Below are 12,447 nucleotides of genomic sequence, written 5' to 3'. Positions count from 1 at the left end.
GAAAATGCATCTCAAGGAAATGTTCCTCCTGTGTTCTAAAAGATGATGGCTTATTAAACAGACTTCACCTATTTTGCTATGGTCAAAATCAAATAGCTTTAACTAGTGTTATACTGTCCACCTACATCTCTGTTTCATACCTACCTACCAAACTGATTGTGGTGTGTTTGGGGATGTGTGGTGCCTGGGTATTTTTGTGCAGTATTTGGGCTTTTGGGTTTTACTTTTTTGTTAGTTTTTCTGATGACAAATTCCTAAATTCATAGATGCAAAAGTTCTTTGATTTCTGTGTATTAGGAAAAAAATAAGCTTTTGATTTTTGTGGGTGAGAGTGGAAATAGTGCAAGTACCTAAATTCCTCCTCTTTTCAATTTTATAGACCTCATACAAGTGTTGGCAAATACCTGACTGTTTTGCTGTTTGTATAAGAGAAAAAGCCTCTGATTCAGATTTCTCTTCCCTCTGATTCTTCAGGGGAATTGTGCTTCTTTTACTAAGTTTTATGACTAACTGTGCATTTGATTGAATAGCTGGAAATACTACAGATGGTAACTTCCATGCATAGGTCTAAGTTGCTCCTTTTTTCTTTTTCACAGTTCCTGTGACTGTTGATTCAATAGAAGGTGTTTTTTCTTTTTTAATCTCACAAATATTGAGCTGATCTTAAGGTCTTTGCAGCGTTACTGTGCTGTCTCTGGCCTGAAGCTACTGCCTCAAGCTTTAACCAGAGAAGGCTTGCCCAAGCTGCAATCCTGTCTATAAACATAACCTTCACTAGAGGTGGATGGTTGTTCTTCACTTTCTGTCAGGGTGCAGCTTAAAATTTAGTTTAGGATGCCTCATCATTTGCTGCTGAAAACATTCTCTGGCATGGGTGAAGCTTGCGCACTAAAATGGGACAAGTTTTCTACTGCTTTCCCAGGAGCTGCTTTTCCACAGTTTACTAGAAAATAATTAATTGAAACCCCAAATTTACCACCCATTGAAGCTGCACAGATGTGCCCCAATGGAGCTTCACTGTCCCTGCACTCCCAGGGAGTGCATCACTGAAGTAGGAAGCATTGTGTGTGGGTGGGACCAATGGTTACTGTGTTACTTAATTAATAATTCAGCACTGCAAAACACTCCAAATTTTTCCCCCCTCTTTTCAAAACAACAAGTATATCTTTTTCTACTTAGATCAAAATTTAAAAAACCCCCTTTTTAAGGCTGACCTATGTTTTAAAATAGAAATTGGATGTCAGTTAATGATCATCCAATTTTCAGTAATTCAGGCCAAAAAATCTTGCACTTCACAGCACTTTTGCTCTGCTTTTCTCCTTTTTGAATGCTTGTACTGTTCTTCAAATGAAGTATGTAAAGATCTAATTTTTAACCTGTTTTTCTTTTTCACTCCAGATGTGCTTGTCTTTATTTTCACTAGTTAGCTTTCATTCCTGAAATTGATGCTGAAGTAAGCAGCACCCAGGACAGTTTCAGTAAAACATAAAAGAAAAGACACTGATTTAGCTCTCTGAATTTTAAATTAAATCAGTTACTGAAACAGCTTTTCTATCTCTACTTTTTTTTTTCTAAAAGAGCAGCAAAAGATTTATTAAAATTACATTGCCTTGTGTTAGTTACAAGCTATAGATACTTTTCAGATTTTAACAAATTACTTGTAGAATTATTTCTTTTTCTCTTTTGGATGCTTTAAACACCTTCAAGAACAATTATATTAAAAGAGAAAGTTTATTCACTGTCAAAGGGATTCTGTCAGAGACACTAGAACAAAGTGGGGCTGAGGCAGTTGGAGAAAATAATACTCCAACTTTGCCCTTCCATTTGTAATTGACATAAATGTGTCAAAACAAAGGACACATCCAAGAATATTTCTATCCCTTCAAAGACCCAGACCAAATTACAACCAAATTCTTTCATCATTTTTGTTTTATATCTGGCCAGTCTTTTGACTTAGATAATGGAAACTTAATTCTTCCCTGCTGCAAGCTGTTTTGCAAGACCAATGACTACGAAGTCCACCTGCTCAAATCTGAAGAACAAAAAGATATTTAACATTTGTTGTTGTTCTCAGAAAATATCCCCGAGTATTCTGGCAAGGCTTTTTCAAGACAAAGCTAAAGCTCTAGTTCAAGAATGACACTTACCATGACCTGTAGTACAATGTTGTCGTCAAGGCAGCAGACTTGGACTGCTCAGGTTAAAACACTGTATTATTCAATCTGACAAGCTTAACACTTCCACTCAGCAAACCCTGCTTAAATTCCTGTCTTGACTTGACTATTCAGATGTCTAAAACCTTTAGACCATATTTGACCTGGGGTTCCCTGGGAACCACCAGCTTTTGCAGGAACTGCAGAGGGATCTCTTTACCAAGACATGCCAGGATTTCACAATGCTGAGTCTGCACACAGCCTGCTGAGCGGTAATAAATCTTTTTCCACAACTACTCTGTCAATAAGAGAACTGCTTGGGATGAGTTGCTGTGGGCTACTGTTTGTAGCATGACTGTGAATATTGTACCTAGATGTGCTGCTCTCCTGAGCACATCCATCCAGCACAGATGGGTTTGTATTGTCTCTACTGGGCCAATGTTTTTCTATGTATTTTTCTGCTTTCTTCAGGCCTCTTTCTTATGTTCACTTATTTACAGGGGCTAATCACTAGTGACATAGTGACATTTTTCACTGCAGGATGTCCATTCAGCAGTCCTTCTAACCTGATCTGAGGCAGCCAACATTTGTTTTCAACAGATATTCTTCCCAAAATTCATACTGAAGAATTGAAAATGTTCCAAGGTGGTTAAGCACCTTTCAGGTGCATCCTGCCCAGAAAAAGGAGCCTACTAGAATGTTCTCCTAAAATTGACTGCTACAGGTTTCCATACTGTGAAATATCCTATTCTGGGAATATCTGTTCCTGTAGGCAGTGTGTCCCTTCTGGATTCCTGAAAGGCTCTGGCACTAAGGAGGAGGAAGAATTCTTGAGTGGAAGATGAAGTAAGAAGAGACAGGAAATGCTTTATTGAAGAGAGGGAGGATAAACCTGCCTGACAGTGTGCCAGTATGTGTCCAAAGGAAATGCTGGAATATCCCTTCTAAAGGGACTTCAAAAACTAAGCATTAGAAAATGTACTGCAGGAAACAATGCCACGTTGGCAGGAAAATGGGATAGATGATCTAATTGTTTTCCATCTTGTCTAAGTCTGTGAATAATCCAGGTCTCTTTAGCTGCTCTTTTTCCTACTAATTTCCAAAATATTGTAATTTGGGATTTACTTATTTTGAAAGAAATTATATTCATTATTATTTATTTTAATCCATCAGGTCTGAGGTGCAGCATATTCTGTAACCGACTTTCAAAATTTGTAGCTAGATGTAGTACTAAACTCAGGCAAATATATATAGATACAGCTTGTTTCTACAGGGTTTATCTGCAGAGTTTTGGGGGCAGTCATACTCACCTGTTTGGTGGTGTGATATGAGTAATTCTGTGCAAGTAAATCTGTAAAGTTTGCATAATAATCTTTGAAGAGACTTTGAATTTCCTTTGTTCTCCTGCTATCACAGATTTTTTTCCTGACACAATAACAGCAAGTGTCCTAGTATCTATATGGATGTTAGTTAGCATGCAAGCACATACCACCCTATTTGTCTCTAGCAGGCTTGGTAGTATTCATTCATTTATTAAGGGAACAGAAATAGAAAGGATATTTTTGCTGAATTGGAAATATTATGAGTTTTGTTGTGCTGTTCACCTACAAGGTTTAAGGTAATTTATTTATGCATCTTTTCCCTTATTTCTGTAGTCCAAATTTGGTGCAGTTTGTATTGTTTCTATGTGACTTTTGATTTTAGCTCTCCATTAAGAAAATTCTATATATAAGCATGTGTAAACTTGCATAAATATTAAACAAAGCATCAGGGAGATACTTAATTCTATCCCTGGTATGAAATGTATACATTGCTTTAACTCCAGCCATTCACAGACCGAGATAGCTGAATGAGATTCAGCAGGTTAAGATGAGCCTCATTTTATTGCTTATCTAAGCAACATGGATGTCTCAAACAGCAAGACTGTAAGTTCTTTAAGAGAGAATTCATATAGCTCTATCCTTGAGTTCAGGGAGGTGAGCTAAGCAGATTTCAACATGCTATTACTTCACAAACACTAACCAATTTATCATCCTAACTCGTATATTAAGGAATGTATCCCTAGCATGTTTTCACACAAAGAAACTGAGACACAAAAAAATTGTACTCAGACTTACATAAGCAGTGTGTGACCTTGCTGCTGATCATTGAAGTATTCAGGGAAAGTTATATGCCTCATGAGTATGCATACAGATTTTGCATCCAGGTCCTGCACTTGAAAGGCAGACCTTGGCATGCATGGTACCCTGACCCCAGAAATGTTGTTTCATAATTTACTCAATCAGTGACATGTAGCTCATTCTAAAAGCACAATACCAGCATGAACTTTCATTTAGAAGAAATAGTATCAAGAAGCTACATCCAACTAAGTATCTACCTGTTAAGAAGAGAACTGATTCTCTTTTGGATCTGAGGCATTATGATGACTTTTTAGGATAGACTTTCAAGGCGGCAATTAACGCTAAGATCCAGTTACTTTTGCTAAATTCATAAAATTGTTAATCTCTTTGTGAATTTATTATGGAGAGCTTGTATTAATCATCACAATGAGAAACTTTTTTGAAATGTCCAGAATTAGCTAGAATTCATGATACTATTTAGTAATTTGAGAAGATGAGCTTTCATTTAGCTCCTGTCACAGTGAAATTTGTACAACACACTCAAAACAAGAGCATCCAGCAGTAACACAGTATCTTCTTCATCAGAAAAAAAACTTACTGTGAGCCAAGGTTCAGCCTAAAAAAGAAATAGGAAGCTTGCAGCTAGCTCTCTCTGTGAGCTTCAATAAACCTGTCCATTAGTATCTGTTCAGCAGTTCTCTATGCTGCAAGAACACCTAAATATTGGTCAATTTAAATTTAGCCTGTAAACTTCTGTCCTATATACCATAACTGTTCATGATTCAATTATTTTGTGTGTATTATAACTCTTGAAATAATGTTGTTTTAAATATAGCTGGAAAAAAACCTTTAGGTATAGGATAAGAAGGGCTAAACTAATGAATAGTTTATAAAAATGTGAAATAAATGTTAATTCATCATTTACAATCGGTAATAAAAAGGTACCTGGAAGAGCTAAATGGAAATAAAATTGCTGAGTCAGTTTCAGCTCTGTCCAACATTGTAGAAATAACTGAGCTTTTTCTAAGAGACCTGACTGATGTTTGAATAGTCCTTTGGGTTGGGGAAGATTCTTCTTTTGAATTGAAAATGTTTTCAGTCTTTTTAAACTTCCTTCTTCTTTTATGCACTAGAAGTTTAGCTATCCTGAAGCACTTCAGTAAGAACAACACACTTCTGTTTGGTCTCCACATAAATTAATTTGAAAACCTATGCCTAGCAACCACAACAAGAAGATGCTATTTGTTTGGGTGTAATTTTTTTAAGGTTTTATTTTTTCACTAACACAACCTTAAGTTTAAGCATCTGATGGAGGCAATGATTCTTCTTTTTTTAATTAAAAAATTATCTTTGAGCCTCACTCTATAAAGGGGAAATTTTCCAGCTGTGTCAAGCTATGTGCTTGAATCTTCAAGCATTTTGACAGTCTTATGTATTTTCTCCCTGCCCATGTGAAATCAAGAGTTTCTTGTTGAGGACATGATTGCAAGTTTACTGAGCTGAGAGACTTTTTTTGAGTATAGATTCAAGCCCTTTAAAAAGATATTTACCCTAAAGAATGTGCAGAACCTTTCTTAAAATATGCTTATGATTGCCAAAAGAAGGGACTTGTAATGTATGCATGTGAAATATTCAACAGGAATGAACTGCTGCTCCAGCTCTGCAAAAAGACTGTACTGAGAAAGAAACTTTGCCAGATGACACCAGGTCGTGAAGTGCTTTGTGAGAAATGTCTTGGCCTGTTCTAGTTACTGATGCAACTTGCTTTCCACTTCAGTAAAACCAAAATTTCACAGTTGGATGATGCCCTAGAGATTATCAGGAACACTAAGAAAAATTTCCCATCACCTCTGATTAAGTACCCACAGCAACAAGTGTTCCCCTGGGCCATGTTTTGTCTCAGCTATAGATAAGCACTGCTGTCTGGATTTTAATGAAGTGCAAACTCTGTGGCAAGTAGAACAAATTCACCACTGCACCATGTGGTCCTGTTGGCAACCTGGTAATGTAAATCTAGAATAATAGCAATTGCTCTCTAATATAATATAATAGCGCTAAGAACTTAAGGTTACTGATTCAAGTGCATTTTGAGGTGGGGAGAATGAAAAGAGGGGAGAAACACACTAAAAGAACTTCAGCAGAAATTACTTTAATGTATAAGAGTTATTTGTAGAGGAAATCATGGACTATTAGCATTAGCACAGTATCTGTGAAAAATCTCCAATCCTTTCTACAGCATGAATACTGACTTTTTTTTCTTGTTAAATATTTCTTCTTTTAAGTATTTTTTCTTTTTAAGTATTTATTTTTTATATCTTTCTATCAGTTATTGCATTTAAAGTATTTACTAGTGTCCATAAGAATATAGAGTAGGTTATCCAAAACAGATGTGTTTTTTTAATTACAATAAAATACTTCTGTGTTATAATCAATATGTTACAACATATAATTAGCTCATGAAGATCATGGTCACATCAGCTTAGTACATTGAGAATTATTCATAGCAGTTTAGATCTGTTGGTAGATTTGGGATGCGTGTCCTTCACTTGGTTAAACAAAGTCACTGCCTTTCCCAACATGCCTTGCCTTGTTTATATTCCCTCAGCTGAAGAAGAAAAATGGTATTTGTTTAGCAATGCAAAGGAAAATTCATTTGGGACATATTTTTGTTTTGCCAATTCATGTGTTTCAGGGTCTTTCCTCCTCCTTTTTAACCCTAAGCTGAAGCACAGCTTTGCTTAACATTGCAGGGGAGGGTGTATGTGTTTTGAACCTTTTTTTTCCTGTTATTTGTACAGAACACAAGTTTGAAAGAGCTGGAATAATAGAGACACAAGTGTCTCTTAAAAATCTGCATAGTTTCAAAATTTTGTGTAGACTTGTCTGTAATCCTCTAAGTCCTCTGTGAGTAGGGAAGCATAATTTGTCTCTTTATAGATAGTAAATGCAGAAGTGGAAAAGCTACACAACTGTAAAAACAAACAGATGGTCCCTAATCTTTAATATGAAAAAGGATCAAGGGTGGTGGTGGAATAAAAGAACAACCTAAGCAAACAAACCAAACCAAACAAAAAGAACCCAACCCAAAACAACTGCCAGAAGACCTATCAGGTTTACTACTGAGTTTATCCAAGGAAAAACTTTGATGATTCACAAGTAGCTATTAGCTGCCAATCTTTTCACTTTGCTTGCTGCGCATGTAGTGCTGCCCATCACCTGCTGTTAATTATAACATCCTATAAATCTAATGTTAGAAGACTAGCACTGGGACACAGTGCCTGCCCTGGCTTAATGGACACTCTAGGAAAAAAATAATTTTTCAAAACGTATTCTTGGACAAGCTTCTATGAATCTGGCATTGTCGTGGTCTGATATTAAGAAAAAACACAAGTGAGTGCCTTTAAACAAATAAGGTGCTGGCTTTTTACAATCATTGTGGTTTCAAGCACCATATCAAAAACCACTATGATGGGAAGCTATCATTTAATAAATCAAAAAAGCTTACTCGGTAATAAATATTTTTCTTAGAAACCACAATATTCTCTTTTCTATGGATCATATGACTTTCCAGTTCCTGAATTTTTTTACACCACTGGACTAACAAAGGAACATGGGAAATAACTCTGCATGGTGAAATCATTCAGTTAAGCTATGTCTACACTGTGTTTAGAACAACTTAAAAATATGTGATTTCAGGCATACGTGATCAAATTTTTCCCTTTTTCAGGTAGCCACAAGTTGGCTGAATTTGTCAGTGCTACCTTTCTGAGATAAGGAAAGTGTTTAGTTTTGACTAAATAATTTAAATTTAATTTCATGAATTGCTGCTATGGACTCTGTTCTATGTTGGCTGCTATTCGGGTAATTTCCACTTATATTGATAAATCAGCCTTTGTAGTTAGCAGTGAAAAGAAAGCCAGTATTTAAAATAAAAAATAAACATGAAAGAAACTGTGCAAAGACAGATTCTGCTCTCAGTGACAGCAGTCAATTCAGATTTGGTCTAGGCACAAGTACTGTAAGGATTTGCATATAAACATCTATAAGAAACATACTGCTGCATTTACACAGAGGTATTCTCGTGTGTAGAATAACCTGTAGACATAAAACATCAAATTGACTGGCACCTATCTATTGACATTACCACAGACTATCAGGTGGTCTTAAATATTCAGTGACAGGCTTTGCTGGAAACATACATGCACTTCCATACTTGCAAGTATTTGTATATCAATTAATATGTAAGTGAGTTTCATCTAAAGAAAAGAAGTAATAAATTCTTCTGTAAGTAATACTGCTCTGTACAAAAGTCCTTCAAGTTTTCCAGTGTCTGCTAAGAAAGGCATAAAAAAGTTTATACAAAGTCTGAAGAATCACCTTGTTTTACTGGAATCCATTTTATGATGCACTTCTCATGCAAAGACCACCGTATTCCATTGTTTTGGTTCCACAATTATTCAATATTCTGAATTTTTGTGTTCCTGGGTGTGAGATTCTTATTCTAATGAAGTGCAATGTGTACATGAATATACTTGTATAGCTTCAATGACTTACTGGCTCTGCTTGCTGGTAAAAATATGGTTTTGATTATCCTTAAAACTCTTGATTCAACCTACTTTGGGGAAGTTGAGCTATATTGTTTTTTTACTGCTCATATGACATGGTGTGCATTCTAGCTGAAATCCAAGGTACTGTACAGTGGACTCGCATCAAAAGAGAAACTGGTGCAGCAAACCTTGACTGGAAGCTGAAATGTAACTTAAGGAATATTAATAACAGAAACGTATTGAAATCAGAGTTCTGGCTTTAAGCAAAGAATTTCTCAGCAGTCCAATGTGCCGGTTTAGGAGACGGATAGGACAAAAATTGCTGAAAATATATAAGAAATATGAAGCCTTGGAAAAAAAATAAAACTGGAGTATCATTTGTTGAACAGACAAGCTTTAAATGACCTCAAAGAACTATGTTCCATGTTGGTTACTGTTTTGTATTGGAATTCTAGTACTTTGAAAGCAAACATGGAGCCTGCAGCAGCTTTGTTAGATATATCTATCCTCTAGCTGATTTTTCTGTGCTCCCAGCTCTGCATTTTATTTCTTTTTGTCTGGAGTGGTGATTTTATGACAACCCATTTAAATCTTCAGGATTCATGGTAATATACTATGAATGTTGTGCAATGCTATTAGGGTACAGAGTTATTAGTACCCTATGTATTAGTACAGAAAGTCACAGAGCTCCTGTTAATACCAACCTCATCGATTCAATTTGGAATATGTTAAAACTGACAGTATCTTGGTTACTGGTGTGCCAGGAAAGGAAAAGATACTTTCTGAAAATCATCTTTACCTAGCTTGGTTCTAAAGTTAATTATAGCTCTGCATGCTTATGGGCAAGCCTCAGAGCCACCTGCTTAGGTTGTATTTTTTTACTACAGTTCTACAGTTGAGTGCCATCCTGTCTGCATCGTCAGCTGCATGTTCCTGTAACACACTGTGCCTACATCATCCCTTTGATGCTGAACAGGGAAAACGTGACACAGTGACTGGTGGCCTTTCCCTGCTGAGTGAGTCATACTTATGAAGTAAACCACTGTAGGCATGTCTATCCCAATGAGCAGAAACTGATTTCAATTTGCATCTGAAAAGAAGATTATGTTGGCAGCAAAGCCTCCCTCTCCCAGAATATCCTAACATCTTCTGGCTTTGTGAATGGAGAAGTTCTCATCTCTGCCTAGAGGTCAGCATTCTCATGTACTTTCTACCTCTTGTCTCTGAAGATTTTTGACAAGATAGATCCTTTTTGATGGCAGTAACTTTTCTTAGGAAATGGAACTTAGGCGTGTTAATTGCATTGTTTCAGCATTAGACTTTTTCATTAATTATGTCAGAAAATTACCTCAGTTTAATAGAGGAGTACTTCCCTATATCAATTCTGATGTCCAGACTCCACATCCAGTAATGAAGAGATCACAACAGTGCTGAGTATCAAATTTGAAGGATTCTGACAATCTGCATTTTCTTTTCTAGAAAGAGAAGGAAGAAAGAATGTGTGTTAATAGCCTTCAAAAAGGCAGGAGAGCAAAAAGATATTTTTGACTTGAATAAACAAGCTGCTGAGAGTTTATTTTATTTTCTTATTTTAAAATTTTTGACATAATCAGACATTAATACATGAAAGAAACATGAAACAGGCAGGGAAAATTGTGTTTAAAACTGTTGCTCAGGTTACAAAGGCACCATGAACAGCTCATATTTTGGTTTGTTCTGTTTTTATGTGTTATATCATCTGCGTTCCTCGCCTATGCTTTGGTGCAGCTCTATAATTCACAGAAAACTGTGTTATTTTCTCACTGGACAACTTTGTATATTACAAAGGATCATTCTTTGTAGTTGTACACAACTAGTTTTTCTCTCCTCAACAGCAGTCAATTTCAAGCTTGGTCAGAATTTTAAACAACCAAAAGCTGGAAAGATGAGAGAGAAAATTGAAGTACTTCAGCGTACAGTGTAAGCTCTGGTTTATCACAAAATACCAGACAACAAATTGCATCAACCAAAGCTAAAACCAAAGTAGTTTTTCCTCTGCCTCATAAATGAGTAACAGTCGACAGCTCTGGAATGTGCACTCCTCTCCTATGAAAACATTTTTCCGCTCTGCCTTTTCCAAAACTCAGAAGTTCAAAGCTAAACTACTACATGTTATAAAAGAACAAATTTACCATGACACTTAAACAGACATGAGTCAGTGTATTCAGATTTCTTGAGGGAGGAAGGAGTTATGTTTCTTGTTAAGGCAAGGTTTGCAGTAAAGAAGTTCTTTTTATAGTTTCATATCTCTCCCTTTAATTATTTATTCACACAGATGTTCTGTTTTACTGCACAGTTAAAGCTGTAATTTGTGCCCTTTTTGTAATGGATATATTAATTGAGGTTTGCAACATTTCTCCTCACAGAGCAAAATATGAACACCTTTGTTCAACAAATGGGCTAATGCAATCACAGACATTAGGACATTTGCTTCACTATTATTTAGGATATCTGTGGCTGTCTGGGAATCTCAGCAGTTTCTCTTTGCTCTGGAGAGTGCTACTTGTGTTTTTAGAAATGGCATGAGCAAGGTGGCCAGCATGTATGTTAACAGCAGAGACAAAATGAGGTGGCTGTGGACAACCTATATCTGGAATAAAATGCAAGCAATTTTGTGTCCTCTTAAATGTGAGATGTAGAACATAATAGATTAAGCAGCTGAATTACTGTATGTAGTTTTTAAAGCTGTCTAGGAAACTTGGAACACCATTTTCATTTATTTGGAACAAGTGGTTGACTCATTTGTCTGCCTTGAAAAACCTCTACAACTGTTCCTGACTGGAATATTCTGAAAGTCATTGCTCTTGTGAAACAGGAAAGAAGTACATAAAGTCCCAGAGCTCCTGTTAATACCGAACCTCATTGAATGTAATATCAGTTTAGAATATGTTAAAGGATGCAAACTTCTCCTAGGTACTGTAGCAGCTTTAAAATGTCCACTCTTTCAAGAAGATTGATGTGGCCAAGTCTTGTCCCTTGTGGATTTTGTCCTTCGTACAAAATTTGGGAGCTAGATCAAAGGTCTGCTCTAGATTCAGACCTTTGACACTGAATGTTCTATTCAGTAGGATGGAACCAAAATCAGAAAATCCTTGAGCATGGAGAAAACTGAGCATGGAGAAAACTGATGGTGTGCCCTTGCACACCATCAGGATTGAGTTTTCCCTGATTAATAAATACATAAAGATTTATTAGGTCAGTCTCTAAAAGCATAATTTAGCAACTGTAGAGACAATATGCTCAAATCGAGGGGCACAATTTTTTTCCTTCAAATGTAAATTTTTTTTTCCTGGCTGGTTGCTTTACCTATAGTCATAAGTTCTCTTTAATCTTTTTAATATTCTATTATATTTCACATGGGAATACAGAGAGGCTTTAATGCAATTAATAAATAGGGTATTAAATCTTTTAACTTTTTAAATTTGAATGTTTTGATTTTTCATTTGTCTGTTTTAGAGACCTTTAATGAACTGTACATTGAATTTAACGCTGGTTATGACGGAGATCATCTGTGGCAAGTAACATCTCTAGTTAGGGAGAATGTCACAGTCAGTTTTGTTGGATACAGGCATGTCACACTGGAGATAA

At 36.1% G+C, this 12,447-nt stretch overlaps 1 protein-coding gene across 3 annotated transcripts in view; it reads right to left on the bottom strand.

Annotated features, from left to right (window-relative positions):
- Positions 1-12,447, bottom strand: part of COL8A1 (collagen type VIII alpha 1 chain) — a 102,793-nt gene that overhangs the window by 60,409 nt on the left and 29,937 nt on the right. For all 3 annotated transcript variants that reach the window (XM_063148262.1, XM_063148263.1, XM_063148261.1), the window contains exon 2: positions 10,169-10,295. The gene's annotated coding sequence lies outside the window, so the exon portion shown is untranslated. The remainder of the gene's footprint in view (positions 1-10,168; positions 10,296-12,447) is intronic.

Source organism: Melospiza melodia, chromosome 2 (assembly GCF_035770615.1).
Source record: "Melospiza melodia melodia isolate bMelMel2 chromosome 2, bMelMel2.pri, whole genome shotgun sequence".
NCBI lineage: Eukaryota > Metazoa > Chordata > Aves > Passeriformes > Passerellidae > Melospiza > Melospiza melodia.
The sequence above is the reverse complement of the archived record's forward strand: the minus strand, read 5'-3'. Positions and strand labels throughout refer to the sequence as shown.